Here is a 13,364-nt window from a genome sequence, read left to right as displayed (position 1 = left end):
TTCTGTTGAGTTTTTGGCACCTCCTGGAAACACAACAGAATTGCTGTCCATCTTATTTCCATGGACCAGGTGCCACAAGAGGGGGGGAAAGCCCTCACCCTGATTCCTGCCAAATGCTCTTCTGCATGTTGTGAACAACTGAACGGGCCATATCCTTTGATGGATCACTGGTGCAAGGCATTGGCTGGTAATGATGAATTTAGTGTGTTTGTTTATTGTGATTTTACTTTGTTTTCCTGTATTGTGTTGTTAAGTTGTATTTTACTGTTGTGAACTACTTTGGGATTTGTATGAAGGCTGGTATAAAATATATATTAAATAAATTGTTCTCATGTTCTCACTCTATATATGTCCTTACAGCTGTAGCTTTCCAAATTAGCTGCTAGTTCAGAATGGGAGGCATGTGTTTGAAGGGTACTATATTTCCCAGTAATAATGCCTAGGGTTGGAACCCTGAACTTCTTGTTGGGAAGTATACTTTATCTATTGTTTTTGGTCAGCATTTAGGAAGGCTGTCCCAGGAGAAGTTTTCTGCAGTGATGAGGGTTAATATGTTGAGATTATTTCTGGATGAGGGGAAGGTTTTAGAGAAAACTCATGAAACCCCATCACTACATTTTAGATGGAGGGAAATCCTTATACATTTAACTAATATTTTGTAAGAGGCTGAGGGGCATTTGCAGAAATTGGCTACACAAAAAAGTTGCATCTTTTCATGATGTAAATGTTTGAGTTTGCATGAGCCTGAGATGTGAAAGGAAGAAGTTCATCTAGAGGAATTACTCCCGGCACAACTACTTCCAAGGTGAACCAAAATCTTACTAGGTGGCTCACCTGCAGCATCAATTGTTGGTACCCAGACAGTAATACATGGTTCTCCACAGGAGGACCATCTTCATCATAGGGGAAGGCCTGTTTTCCAGGTCTAAGAAAGCTGTCTTCTGTGATTGTATCTGGGGCAAGAGGTGCCTTTCACTCACAACCCAATTTGGCTTCTTGCTTCTACAAGTAGATGACCATATAAGGAGTTAAATGCAAAACTCGTATATCAACATTTATTAGATTGTTTAGATTATGTACAATAAGTTAAATGAAAACAGCTTTAAAATGTAACAATGAAAAAAATTCATACTGAAAGTCAAATCAGCACTAAATAACAAAACAATGTCAAACACAATTCATTTTATACACCAGAAACCTAAAATTATATTGAAATGTAAAAAAGGCCCACCCACATCAAACAGCATAGACAATACTAAATTAAGAAATGATACTGGTATTTGGCCCACTGTGTGAACTACTGCAGTTAATTTTGCCCCAAAATTCATCCCCCTTTGAAATGAGGCCTTCTTGTATTAATGTCTTTTCCTGGTTTTGACTTGTAGCATTGCCTTGTTGAGTTGCAAACTCTCTCATAGTGACTATAAGTTGCTAAATAAATAATCATTTTGGAGGTGCTAAGTACAAAGAAATGGTGCACTGTTATAACATTCAGTATTTTGTTTACTAAAACAGCTGAGCCCACACCTTGTTAATAAATCATTTCCAGAAATAAAACATTTGTTGCATTTTCTGATAGAGTCAAACTTAAAAGAGGTGTGTGAATTTTGAGGGAAAGCAGGTTAATAAGCAGAGGCAGGACATGCACTTTCTAAATCGTGTTTGCATGTTAAAACAACTAAAGGTGCAATCTAACAGGGAGGGAAGAAACAAAGGTGGATGAACGGCCTAATCCAGGGGTCAGCAAACGTTTTCAGCAGGGGGCCGATCCACTGTCCCCTCAGACCTTGGGGGGGGGCGGACTATGTTCTTTGGGGGGGGGAATGAACAAATTCCTATGCCCCACAAATAACCCAGAGATGCATTTTAAATAAAAGGACACATTCTACTCATGTAAAAACACGCTGATTCCCGGACCATCCGCGGGCCAGATTTAGAAGGCGGATCTAAATCTGGGCCGGATCCTGGGCCTTAGTTTGCCTACCCATGGCCTAATCCAATGCCCTGTTGGGCTTGTGCCATCAGAGGAAAGTGTGGGTGGAGTAGTGTGTCAGGGAATGGGAGGTGTCTCCCAGAATGACCATGGATAACCACCTGATGTATCCTCCTTGTTGGAGAAGAACCAATAATGGACTTTCCCACATCCTTACAGAAGGGACTTGCAACATTGTATATTTCTCTGCAATGGTGGACTTTTCTCTCTGCCACCAGAGAGGGAGATTTGACACATCCAATGGCCCCTGGAATGGGGGCCCTCTCCCCCAGTACTGTAGGGTTGTTAACTTTCAAGGTTAACACATTTATTTATTAGACATGGTACATCTGTATGACCTGAATATAATCTTACCTAGTCACCCAAATTCTGTCTCTTCCTGTATGTTGGATTGACTTTTCCCCCCAGCTCCCCTGCTTGCACCTGTAAATGCCTACCTTACCTTACTGCAGGAAGTATTTCTAAATAGTTATGGACAATTCTGTTTCTGCTTCCATCCACTTTCAAGTGTGTTCTATCCCTTTTCTGCATTAATCGGTGAATTTTGAAAGCCAAGCGGGATTAAAATTTCCATTTAAATATGTTTTTAAATAGGCATTTCCAAATGCATTTTCTATCAAAATAAGGATTTAGAATATGTAGTTTGATTCTGCACCCCCCCCCAAAAAAAATCACCATGTCACAGTGTGAATTCCAGTGGGTGGCTTCATTCCAACCTGTGCATTAATCTAGGAGATGCAGAATAATTCAGTTTGTATTGGAAACTGCAAAAAACTCCACATTCCCCCGGTATCCTCATCTATTGCTAATAAACTGGTGTTTGCCAGGGTGACAGGTCCCTGGCATTGGTATCAAATGCCATTTTCTTTCCGTTTGTTTGCTTGTTTAAAAAAACACCTTTGCTTGTTGCCTACAGAACATATTTAGATGTATCTGAAATAACAGAATTCTTTTCCATGAACATCATTTTTGCTTGCATGAGTGTCCTTTAAATTATGCATTTCCCTGGGCATAAGCTGAATATCTTGAACGTCCTTAAAGTCACTAGCATATCAGAGGCATTACCATAAAACAAAAAATAAATACATTTTCTGTCATTCTGTTTATTCTAGCTTCTGATTTCACCACATCTTCCGCATAAAGGATGGAAAGCACTGGGATCAAAAGGGAAAATTAGGGCACCAAGAAACCTAAAATCTAACTTACTCATGAATATTGCATTGTGTGTCCTTCTCTAACCCACACAAAAAGAACTAATATCTCTGTCTTTTATCCAGTTGCATATTTTTTGCAGTGCTGTAGAACATAGATGTGGGCAGGGAGGGAAATGAAGAAACCCTTTTGTTTAAAATATCATTTTAATTAGCAGCTAGTTGCAGCAAGCCTTTAAAAAGCTGAGAAAACTGTTTCCTTGCCTAGGACTGTGTTCCATTTAAAACATTTTTGGATGACTTCATAGGTTTCAAAACTTTGGTTTCTACTCCCTCCCTCATTTGGCATACTGTTTGAATTCTCATATTGCATACATTTCTTTCCAGAGTTCTCAGTTGTATTTCTGTGTGTTTGAATGGTCATACATTGCTTGCTGTCTTAATTCAGTTCTGTTTTGTTACATTTGGGGATTTTCATGGAGTTTTGCACTATGTCTCGCCATGGTATCAGATATCCATGGGAAGTCTACAAAGTGTCTTGGATATCCTTGCTTTTCCAAGCAATTCTTTCAGTGTTCTGCCCTCCCTCTGAAAGAGCAGTTGCACAAACTGATGCACATTTATAGTGGCAGGCGAGATGTATTTATCTTAGCTGGTTTGGGATGGGGATTTGCATTTGAATGTTCATCCCCGCTGCAATCCTTTGTCCATTTTACTCTGTACCAAAGGGTTTTATTCAGTTAACTTTTACTCAGAGTAGACCCATTGAGATTAATGTCTATGACTTATTTAGGCCTAGTAATTTCAATTGGTCTACTCTGAGTAAAGGTTAGTTGACTACCACCCAAGACTTTGCACATCCAACAGCCAACTCTTCCCTCTCAGACAAGAAAATAAATTGGATAGAACTGGTCATAAATTTCAGTCACCATCAGAACAACAAATATTTGCATTGGAAATAGAACATCACCAGTTACTTACCATGATAGTCCATTTATGGCTAGGGAAGGAGAAATTAAAGGCTTTGGTGTTAGACGCCTCTCTAAAGACATGTAAAATGTTATTAAATAGTTAATAATAATATTTTCATTAAAAGTAATCAGGGTGGTGAGTTTCACTGGAGCCTAGGTCTGTAAGGGAACTTGTGTTCTTTATTTTCATTCACAGCTTCTGCTATGAATACTCCCCCCCCCCCTTTGCTTATGATGGAACTCTTTCATTTGTACTGGTTAATAGTGTGCACCACATGAGCACTGTCTGTGTTCACACATCGCCCCTCTACTTTCTCAATGCTTCTCTTTGCCACATTTGTATAGTAGCACCAAATAGCTTCCTTGGAGTTTCTGTGTTATATGGAAGAATGATGGGAAAACTTTCTCCATCTGCTGTTTCAGAACTTCTCGTATAAAATCTGTTTCCTATTAAGTGAAACTGTAGAAGACACAAGCTTTCCAAGAGGGCTGGATGTCAAATGCACTCTCATAAGTAAGAGGTACAAAAATACTAAACATAGAATAATGGCTACAAGGTGACTAAACATGTGATGTGTACTTCTTTTGTATACATGTCATTTCCTTCTGTTCTAATATTTCAAGGTTGTCAGAAGGCTACTGAAGGGTGATAGTGGTGAGCTGGAATGCCAAAGCAATTGGGCTGATATTCTTGTGTGCTGATATAACAACTTGTAGCTGATTAGTTTCAGCATAACATGGATAGGGATGTGCTTTCATTCAGTAACACAGTATGGAATGGTGGATTGACATAATTATTTGGCTGTATGGTTGTCCATCCATAGTATATTGCTTTAAATGGGATGTGCATTGGAATGTGCATTCCCCCATTCACGTTCTGCAATTCGTCACTCTTAACTAAGTGAAACTAGAGCTTTCTCAGGGCAAAAGCCTTGCTACACCATGCTGCCATGCAATGAAACTGAGCCTCAGCAACATGAACACATTCCTTCCTCTCCAAATAAGCCCTAAAATGGTGTCGAAGCAGCAGTAATTGAGGACTACAACTTGCAGCAAAAAATAAACTTTTCCAAGAGGGTTGTTGTTTTTCTTTCTGCATCTCTTGAAAGCCCACTTTGTCCCTTGGAAATGCTTGAGTGAACATTTTGACACAGAATTTCTTTTCAGCAGAAAGCTACAGAAAGGTGAACTCAAAAAGCTAGGTGCCCATCAGGATTTCTGTTGCATTAGGGGAATAATAGTGCTGAATAATGAAGGCAGAGGGCAAGGTACCAATAATTAAATCCCACTGTACTGCAGCCTATTTTCATTTTGGGGTTTGTCACAACTTCTTGGCTTCCAGAATGAGGATATGGCAGTCAGCACGGAGAGACCATGGTGTTGTGGTTTCCACTTTGGAGGGGGGGGGGGGAATGATTGGGCATTGGATATTCTAGGAGATGCTTGTTCTAACTCTGAGTATATATTTTGCTTGCTTTAGTGAGCATCTATTCAATCCTGCTCATATATGCCGACACGAAAAATATTGCAGGCACACAGATTCATGGAAACTATGAGATGTTGAATGACAAAGGACTTTCAATTGCGCAACAGAATTTCACCACTTCCCCCATGTGTACTCCTGAAATATGCTCTGGGTTTTCCCCTGACTCCCCAGAGCAGATTTGAGGAGAGTGCAGGGCATGCATACAGAGAGGAGAAGGGAAGTTGCACTACACAAGCAAAAATCATTGTGCTGGCAGAAACAGTTGGATATTGTCCAGGGTCTGCACCATACATAAACATAGATTTCTCATTAGTGTAAGGCTGGGTCATGTTCAGACATTTATTTGAAAGTGTGTAGGGAGAGGGGAGCAAGATTGTGTGTGCTGACTCCATACCTGCCCTACATGTATTCAGTGTGATATCAGAAAGATATTTGTATTGCACGCCTATGCAAACTCTCTGCACTTAGGCTCTGTCTTTGCAATCAGATCTCGTAAATAAGTAGCAGTTGAATATTAAGTGGTAAAGAAACACAGTAGTATCTCGGTTGTCGAACGTAATCCGTTCCGGAAGACAGTTCAACTTCCAAAACATTCGACAACCAAGGCACAGAGGGGGGTTGAAGAAAACGCAGCAGAAGCCGTTCGACTTCTGAGGAACATTTGAAAATGGAAGCAATTACTTCTGGGTTTTTGGTGTTTAGGTTCTAAAATGTTCGGCTTCCGAGATGCTCGAAAACCGAGGTACAGTGGTACCTCGGGTTAAGAATTTAATTCGTTCTGGAGGTCCGTTCTTAACCTGAAACTGTTCTTAATCTGAGGTAGCACTTTAGGCTAATGGAGCCTCCCACTGCTGCCGTGCCGCCGGAGCACAATTTCTGTTCTCATCCTGAAGCAAAGTTCTTAACCCGAGGTACTATTTCTGGGTTAGCAGAGTCTGTAACCTGAAGTGTCGGTAACCTGAAGCGTATGTAACCCGAAGTACCACTGTACTTGAAATAAACTGTACGAGTAATGACTCTTGTGTTGGTGTACATTAAAAGTTTATATATAAGATGTCATAAGGTATTTTAATTTTAAAATATTTCATATGCAAATAGGCTTATTGCAAGATGCATGCTTTGGTTAAATGATTGTTTTTTAGCTGAATCATTGCCTATGTATGATTATTTCAATTTTATTTGTCCTTTCTGTTAAAGTGATACACATTTTTGTTAATGCTGTGGGGCCTTTTAAAGTTTGACGTAGCTTAGGGGCTCCTCAGGCCTTAGCCTGGCCCTTGTTGTAGTCCAGCAATGTTTAGGGGCCCACAGGTTCCCCAGCACTGTGCTGAAGAGGTCTATTAAGGCACATGTTATGGACAAACTATAAACAGATGTGATACATAATTCATTTTATGTAGTATGGGTGACTTGAGTCGCTGTAGAACATGTTGCATAGTTTGTCTTCTGCATTTTTCATTTCCGAATGTTATCATTGATTTTATGCAGGTGGCTTGATGTGGGAGTGGCAAAAGTGTTTGTTTGGTGTCTTAATGCCACTGTGGAACTTGTTTGATTCTATTTAGTTCCTTAAACAGAAATGCACTTTTCAGATTATATGGAGTGCGATAACTTTTTAAGGTTTCCTGTTGCAACCTCATTTGGGCTTCCGTTATTCCTGTAAAGTGTGTGTGTGTGTGTGTGTGTGTGTGTGTGTGTGTGTTTGTGTTTAAAAATAGTGACTCAGCCTGCCTGTCTCCTTGAATTGAGAGTATGCTTTTTACAGACTGATTCTCTTTGTCATAATGTCCACTGGCAAAGATCTTCTGTTTCCAATTAGATGCAAAGCCAGGATCTCCCACACCTTTTCTGTTTTGTCAAATCACTTCTCTTGTTCCAAGAATAGAACTATCTTTCCTAGTTCAGTTGCAGAGCAGAAGGTGCTCTTATGGAAGAGACTGTCATGCTTCAACTGAATAGTTACAGAACCCTGTAGCTGTCTAGTCAGTTAAAATTTGCATAATTCTTTCTCTTTCATTAGTATGTTAATTCTGTTTATAGTGTTAAAGTGCTATATCAGTAGCTTCTGTATGTTCCTGTTAAGTATCAAAATTGGCATTGCTTATCATCTTTAAGACTGAGCAATGGATTAAAACATCTTTTCGTAGATTTGAATACATGTAGTGGCTCTTCAGGGAATGTTAGTCAACCCAGCTTCATAAATTTGTCCCAAACTAACCTTGGCTTGTTTTGAGAACATAGTACTGTATACTTTCATAGGCACTGGAATGTAATCAACAAGAGTAAAGAGAGGTCAGGTGATGTCAGATGAGCAAACTGTATCTAATATAAACAGAACTGATATCCTAAAATGACAAGATTAGGGCAATAGGCTCAACAGTTGTGGATTATTGAATTTCCAGACTGAAACATGGGGCAGATTAGCATACTCAGAATAAATCAGAGTTTTTGTGTTAGAAGCTAAAAAGAAGAGACTGTTACATTTAATAGGCATGTAAAGAGGATCTTGCAGAGTTCTGTGGTATCAATTTGATTTACCTCTGGCAGGACTCAAGGTGGCATACAGATAAAAATAAGAACTGCTAAAATTCAACCTAAAAGTATGGATTTGCACATTCTTGCTGAAAAATATGTATGTTTGTATGGGTGGAAGATCTCGCCCTGATAATCCCAGGTAGAAAAGGTCCATATATATTCTGAGCCCAGGATTGCAGCATACCTGGCATAGCCAAACAGGCTTTAGTCTGCCCTGTGCTGCATAGATTCCCAGGATAGTGACACACATAGTATGTTTGGGGAGTGTTCGTTTGTGGTAGTATGCGGCTTACCCACACTTTATTTTGGGGAGCAGTGAGCCTAATCTGAAACCCAGAGGGACACAACGTGCACTGGATGTGACAGATCTGGCAGTTCTCACATCATTGTACATAGTGCAGTACATTTTGTTGTTTTGTTTGCTGAAATTCTAAAATACCAGTATTGTATTGAGAATAACGCTAACCATCTTCAGCTTTAGACAGAGTTCAAAGTGGTTTGCAAACCACAGTTAACACTAACTCTTATGAGTTTAAACATATTTTCTGCAAATAACTTTTTAAATTGCGGGTGTGGGTGTGTGTTTCATACAGAGATGGCACCTGGAAGGGACAGAACAGCACCCATGTGTTTATTTCACCCAGGGTCTTAACAGGAGATCAGAAAATGTTACATCTGCTTTGGGCCTCATAAGGAAGATCTCACTTTTTAGGTGTAGTAGTAGTAGTAGTTGTTGTAGTTGTAGTTGTAGTTGTTGTGTGTTATTGCTGAAGCATGCACTAGATTATCATTTGTCTTCAGTTTGAAATGCCAGGTCTTCAGAGGTTATATGGGAGTAAAAAGACAAGTGAATTACTCTGCTTACTTTCACTTGCACATTTATATTGTACCTTTCCTCCAAGGAGCTCAGGGTGGCATATATAGTTCTTCCCCCTCCTCATTTAATCCCCACAACTATGTTGAGAGTAGATTAGGTTAAGAATAGGTTGGGTTAAGAGACCGTGACTGGTCCAAGGTGACCCAGTAAACTTTGTGGTTCAGTGGGGATTTAAACCCTTCTCTCCCAGGTTCTAGTCCAGCACTCTAACCACCATGGCACATTGATTCTTGAAATTACTTCACAAGGGGAGTTCAAATTCTTCACTATAAACAACTCCATATTCTGAGAATGAGTCCAAATCATCCCTGACCACTGGTCCTGGCTAGGGATGATGGAAGTAGTTGTCTAAAAACAGCTGCAGACCCAAGTTTGAGAAACTCTGATTTATGCCCTCTCTACTGACAATGGCCATCAACCAGAGTGGCCAAAGTAGTTTTGGTTCCATATCTGAGCCTGAAATCAGATTGAAATGGGTTTAGATAATCCACTTCTTCCAAGCATGTTTGCAGGTGGGCTGTGAGTACTGGAGTAAGGTGCATGCTCTCTTTCAAGTGTGCAGAGAAGTTTCTAACGCCACTTATCTTTATGTAAGTGGTGAGATGCTGTTGCTTATTCTGTTTTAGCTGAACAGAATATGGCCTAAACAAAATAAAAAAATTCCTTCCAGTAGCACCTTAAAGACCAACTGAGTTAGAATATGGCCTGTAAGCACTTATCATTGTGAATGTGACTTGGTTTTCTGACAGTCTGTAGAGGTGCAATCCTTAGGGCTAGAGCTGTTTATTTAAAAGAAAGCTTAGTTTTGACTGCAAATATTACCAAACCACAATTTTGAAAAAAGCTATTCTAGCTTGAAATTGCTGTGGTTCATGTATCTTAGTAACTTCCCTCACGCAGCAGCTGCATTCTGCATTTTGTGGTAAAGGCACATATCCATCAATAGCTCCTTTCTCTTGGCACAAGGCTGTAGGAAGTTGTCAATAGCTTATTCAGCACTTGTTCCCTTGCTTGTGAAAAGAGATTCTGTAACACTTTAGTAGTTCTTGAGACAAACAACTTGATTGCATTTTTAGCTAAATATTATCTGCTTGTATACAAGACAGTTGTTAATGCATCTGCTTTACACTTCCATTTAATCAGTTGGACTTAAAGGGATATAATACTGGGTAGGTTGTTCTTTCTATTGAATAGGTATCATTCTTCTGGATATTTATTTATTTATTTATTTTGCATTGTAGTCCCGTCCGTCCCCCCTTCTTTTGAAAATGATAACCCAGTTACCCTGATAAACTAGGTCTTAATGTCTGATATTTGTATGGTATTATAAAAATGAATCAATATATGTTTATTCAGCCCACTTAAAAAAAAGCCTATTCACAGTGAGTTGTGAATTTTTAGAAACTAAATTAAATAATCAGCATCAGTGTCCTTAGTCTTCCACTCAGAGGTAATATTTACTATTGAAAATCAGTCCAAAGAATTTCCTAACACCTCAAGTTGTAATCATTAATTTGTAGGGCGTTTAACATATATTTTCTTGTCAATGCAAGTTGTTTTGACAGCTACTTTGACAAGTGCTTGGATGAATGTTATGCCTTTACAAAAATGTGGCTTCCGAGACTGTGGACCCACCAACCTATCTTCTGCTGTTACTTGCTCTAGGGGCTGCAAAAAATATCCTGAAAGTGCTTGTAGAGGAGTTTGGCCTTGAAGAGCTACTAACACGCTCCCCCCCCCCAATTCAAATCTGAAACAACACCTTACATCAAGAAACTATCTGTGGTCCAGACGAGCATAACAAAAATTCTGAAAACACACTAGCTGGTGAGATACTTTTTATACATTTATTCTGACAAAATGATTGGTAGAGTGCAGCATTCAGTTCTTTCCCTGGTATGGAATTTCTGTGTACCATCTCTCTGCTTGCTTCAGCTATCTTAATTTTTCATCCTAATATGGTATGGGTTTATTTACCTTGGAAGGACTTTCAAAATATGTGGAGAATCTTGGCTGATTAAACTGCATTCAGCTCATAGGACCAGTTAAAGGTGAAGGCTGGATGGAACAGGACTGGTTTTGTGTGATTTTTTTCTGCTCCTCCTCCCAGACTTTAGTACTTATATGGGGGGAGCGGAGTTCATCATTCCCTTGAAGTAGTGTTTTTCACATTGGGGTTTCCTGAAGCTTACTAATTTTCCCCAAGAACAGAAAGCTACTGCAAAAGTTGATTCTCATTGCCTTAAAGTTTATTACAGCCAAAGGCTTCAAGCTGGCTTTATAGTTCTCTGAAATACAGTGGTACCTCTGGTTACAAAATTAATTCATTCCAGAGGTCCGTTCTTAACCTGAAACCGTTCTTAACCTGAGGTACCACTTTAGCTAATGGGGTCTCCCACTGCCACTGCGCCACCGGCGCTATTTCAGTTCTCATCCTGAGGTAAAGTTCTTAACCCCAGGTACTACTTCCAGGTTAGCGGAGTCTGTAACCCGAAGTATTTGTAACCCGAGGTGTTTGTAACCCAAGGTACCACTGTAGTGAAATAGGCAGTAAAAGCAACTGCTCCATGCATTTGTGTATCGTTTCTGCTTTGTCTTGAGGAAGTAGAAAACATGAATGGGAACCTGTCTACCTGTGTGCTTTCACAGCTTCTAATGCTCAACTCATCCTTCGTCGTGGAGTCATTCACTCTGGTGTAACCTAACTGGAAGCTCTTGGTGGTAGAAGTGTCTTAAACAGCTGTTCAGTTCATTCAGCTACATATTGGTCCACTGACTGACTTGGTCTACCAACAACATACAGAGAGGAAGCGCTTGTATCAAAGCCAATTTTGTAACACTTTGGCTTGCAGCCTGACACATTTATTTGACTGGCACTAGGAACAATTGGAGTGACCCACAGTAACACAGTTCATCAAAGTTAAATGCAGGCTATTTTAAAAGGCTGTTGCCAACTTAGCACTTAGAAAATGAATAATTGAATAAATAAGTTTCACTCTTCTGAATGGAGCTCTTTCAAAAGAAGCGTCATCAATTAAAAATATCCTTTGAATAGCGAAAGGCAGCTTTGTGCTTAGCTGTTCTTAAAACTGTGGGGTGTTTATCATTCAGGCAGTAGGTAATCAGGGCTAGATTTCTTATACTGAGAAATGCAAGTAATATTAGACACTTCTCTTGATCAAAAGAATAAAAAGCAGCTTTGGAAGTGTGCTGAAGCCCTTCATCATCGTTTCCCAGTGTTCTTTAGTTTTTACCCTGCCAGCCGTTTTTAGACGTTTGCATTGAGATTTTGTTGGTTTCTGCTAAACACTCTTGAACAGGGCACAAGAAAAGGTGTGAACCATCAACAGATTGGTGGAGCTATTTTAATAATTGCATAACTGGAAGGGCATAGCAGAAACAATGTCCACAATACATGATTACACTAAGTAAGATTCCTCTGGCACCAGAAAGCTGGAGGAATGTTACCTTGGATTCTCTTTTTAATTGTACTGATATCTAAATAGAACCTAAAATAAAATAAGAATGGAATGATTTTGTCAAACTTGGTAGAAAATGGAAAGTACGTTTCCCTTATGAAAAATTAAAATTATTTAATATCCAACACAATTTGCATCTCAACTCAGAAATTAATTTCATTGATTTCAGTGAACTAAACTTTTTAGTCAATGTACTTAAGATGGTGCTTTAGGCTGCTATGAAAGTAGAAAATTTAATGGCAGCTCAATGTGAGACAGAGCCTTTTCTGTAGCAGCACCCATGTTGTGGAATTCCCTCCTAGGAAGTGGTGAAACAAGCCACGTCCATGATTGTATTTAGGGAGGCAGTGAATATATACTTATTCTCTTTGGTTCTTAATACATGGTTGAAGGCTTAGCTTTATTTTTTGTTGATTAAATAGCAAAAATTAAAACTAAATCTCAGTGCTAGTCAACACATTTTGGAAGTTAGGTTTTGTTTTTCTAGATATATTGATTTGCAGGGCTGAAAAACAATATAAATGTGTGTGTGTGTGTGTGTGTGTGTGTGTGGAATAGTAGGAGGTACAGGATGGAGCACTTGTCTTGGACACGCTTCTTCTTTGCAGTACATTGGTGTGTTGCTTCTCCTTCCCCTAAAATGTGGGTGGAATAAAGGTACTAATAGGAAATATTTGAAATACTACCATTGCAATATGTTCAAGGAAAATGGATGGTTCTCTTTAAAGTTGTCAAGGTGATGTTTGTCCTACTTTATTTCTCCTCACTGAAGCAAGTTTAACTGTTGCAGATTGTATGAATAATTGAACAAGGATACCTCACTCGTTACCCAAAGTAATATTCTGCTCACTTGCTGCTCAGAGCTGTGCTTC

General features: G+C 39.3%; 1 protein-coding gene across 2 annotated transcripts in view; it reads left to right on the top strand.

Moving 5' to 3' along the window:
* FAM110B (family with sequence similarity 110 member B) overlaps window positions 1-13,364 on the top strand; it is a 72,438-nt gene that overhangs the window by 14,089 nt on the left and 44,985 nt on the right. Inside the window, exon 1 of one of the 2 annotated variants that reach the window (XM_081874565.1) lies at window positions 10,707-10,840. The exons of the other annotated variant lie outside the window; for it this stretch is intronic. The gene's annotated coding sequence lies outside the window, so the exon portion shown is untranslated. Of the gene's footprint in view, window positions 1-10,706; window positions 10,841-13,364 lie in introns of those variants that run through there. 2 annotated transcript variants of the gene reach the window in all.

Source organism: Podarcis erhardii (assembly GCF_964252035.2).
Source record: "Podarcis erhardii genome assembly, chromosome: 8".
Taxonomy (NCBI): Eukaryota; Metazoa; Chordata; class Lepidosauria; order Squamata; family Lacertidae; genus Podarcis; species Podarcis erhardii.
The sequence above is the reverse complement of the archived record's forward strand: the minus strand, read 5'-3'. Positions and strand labels throughout refer to the sequence as shown.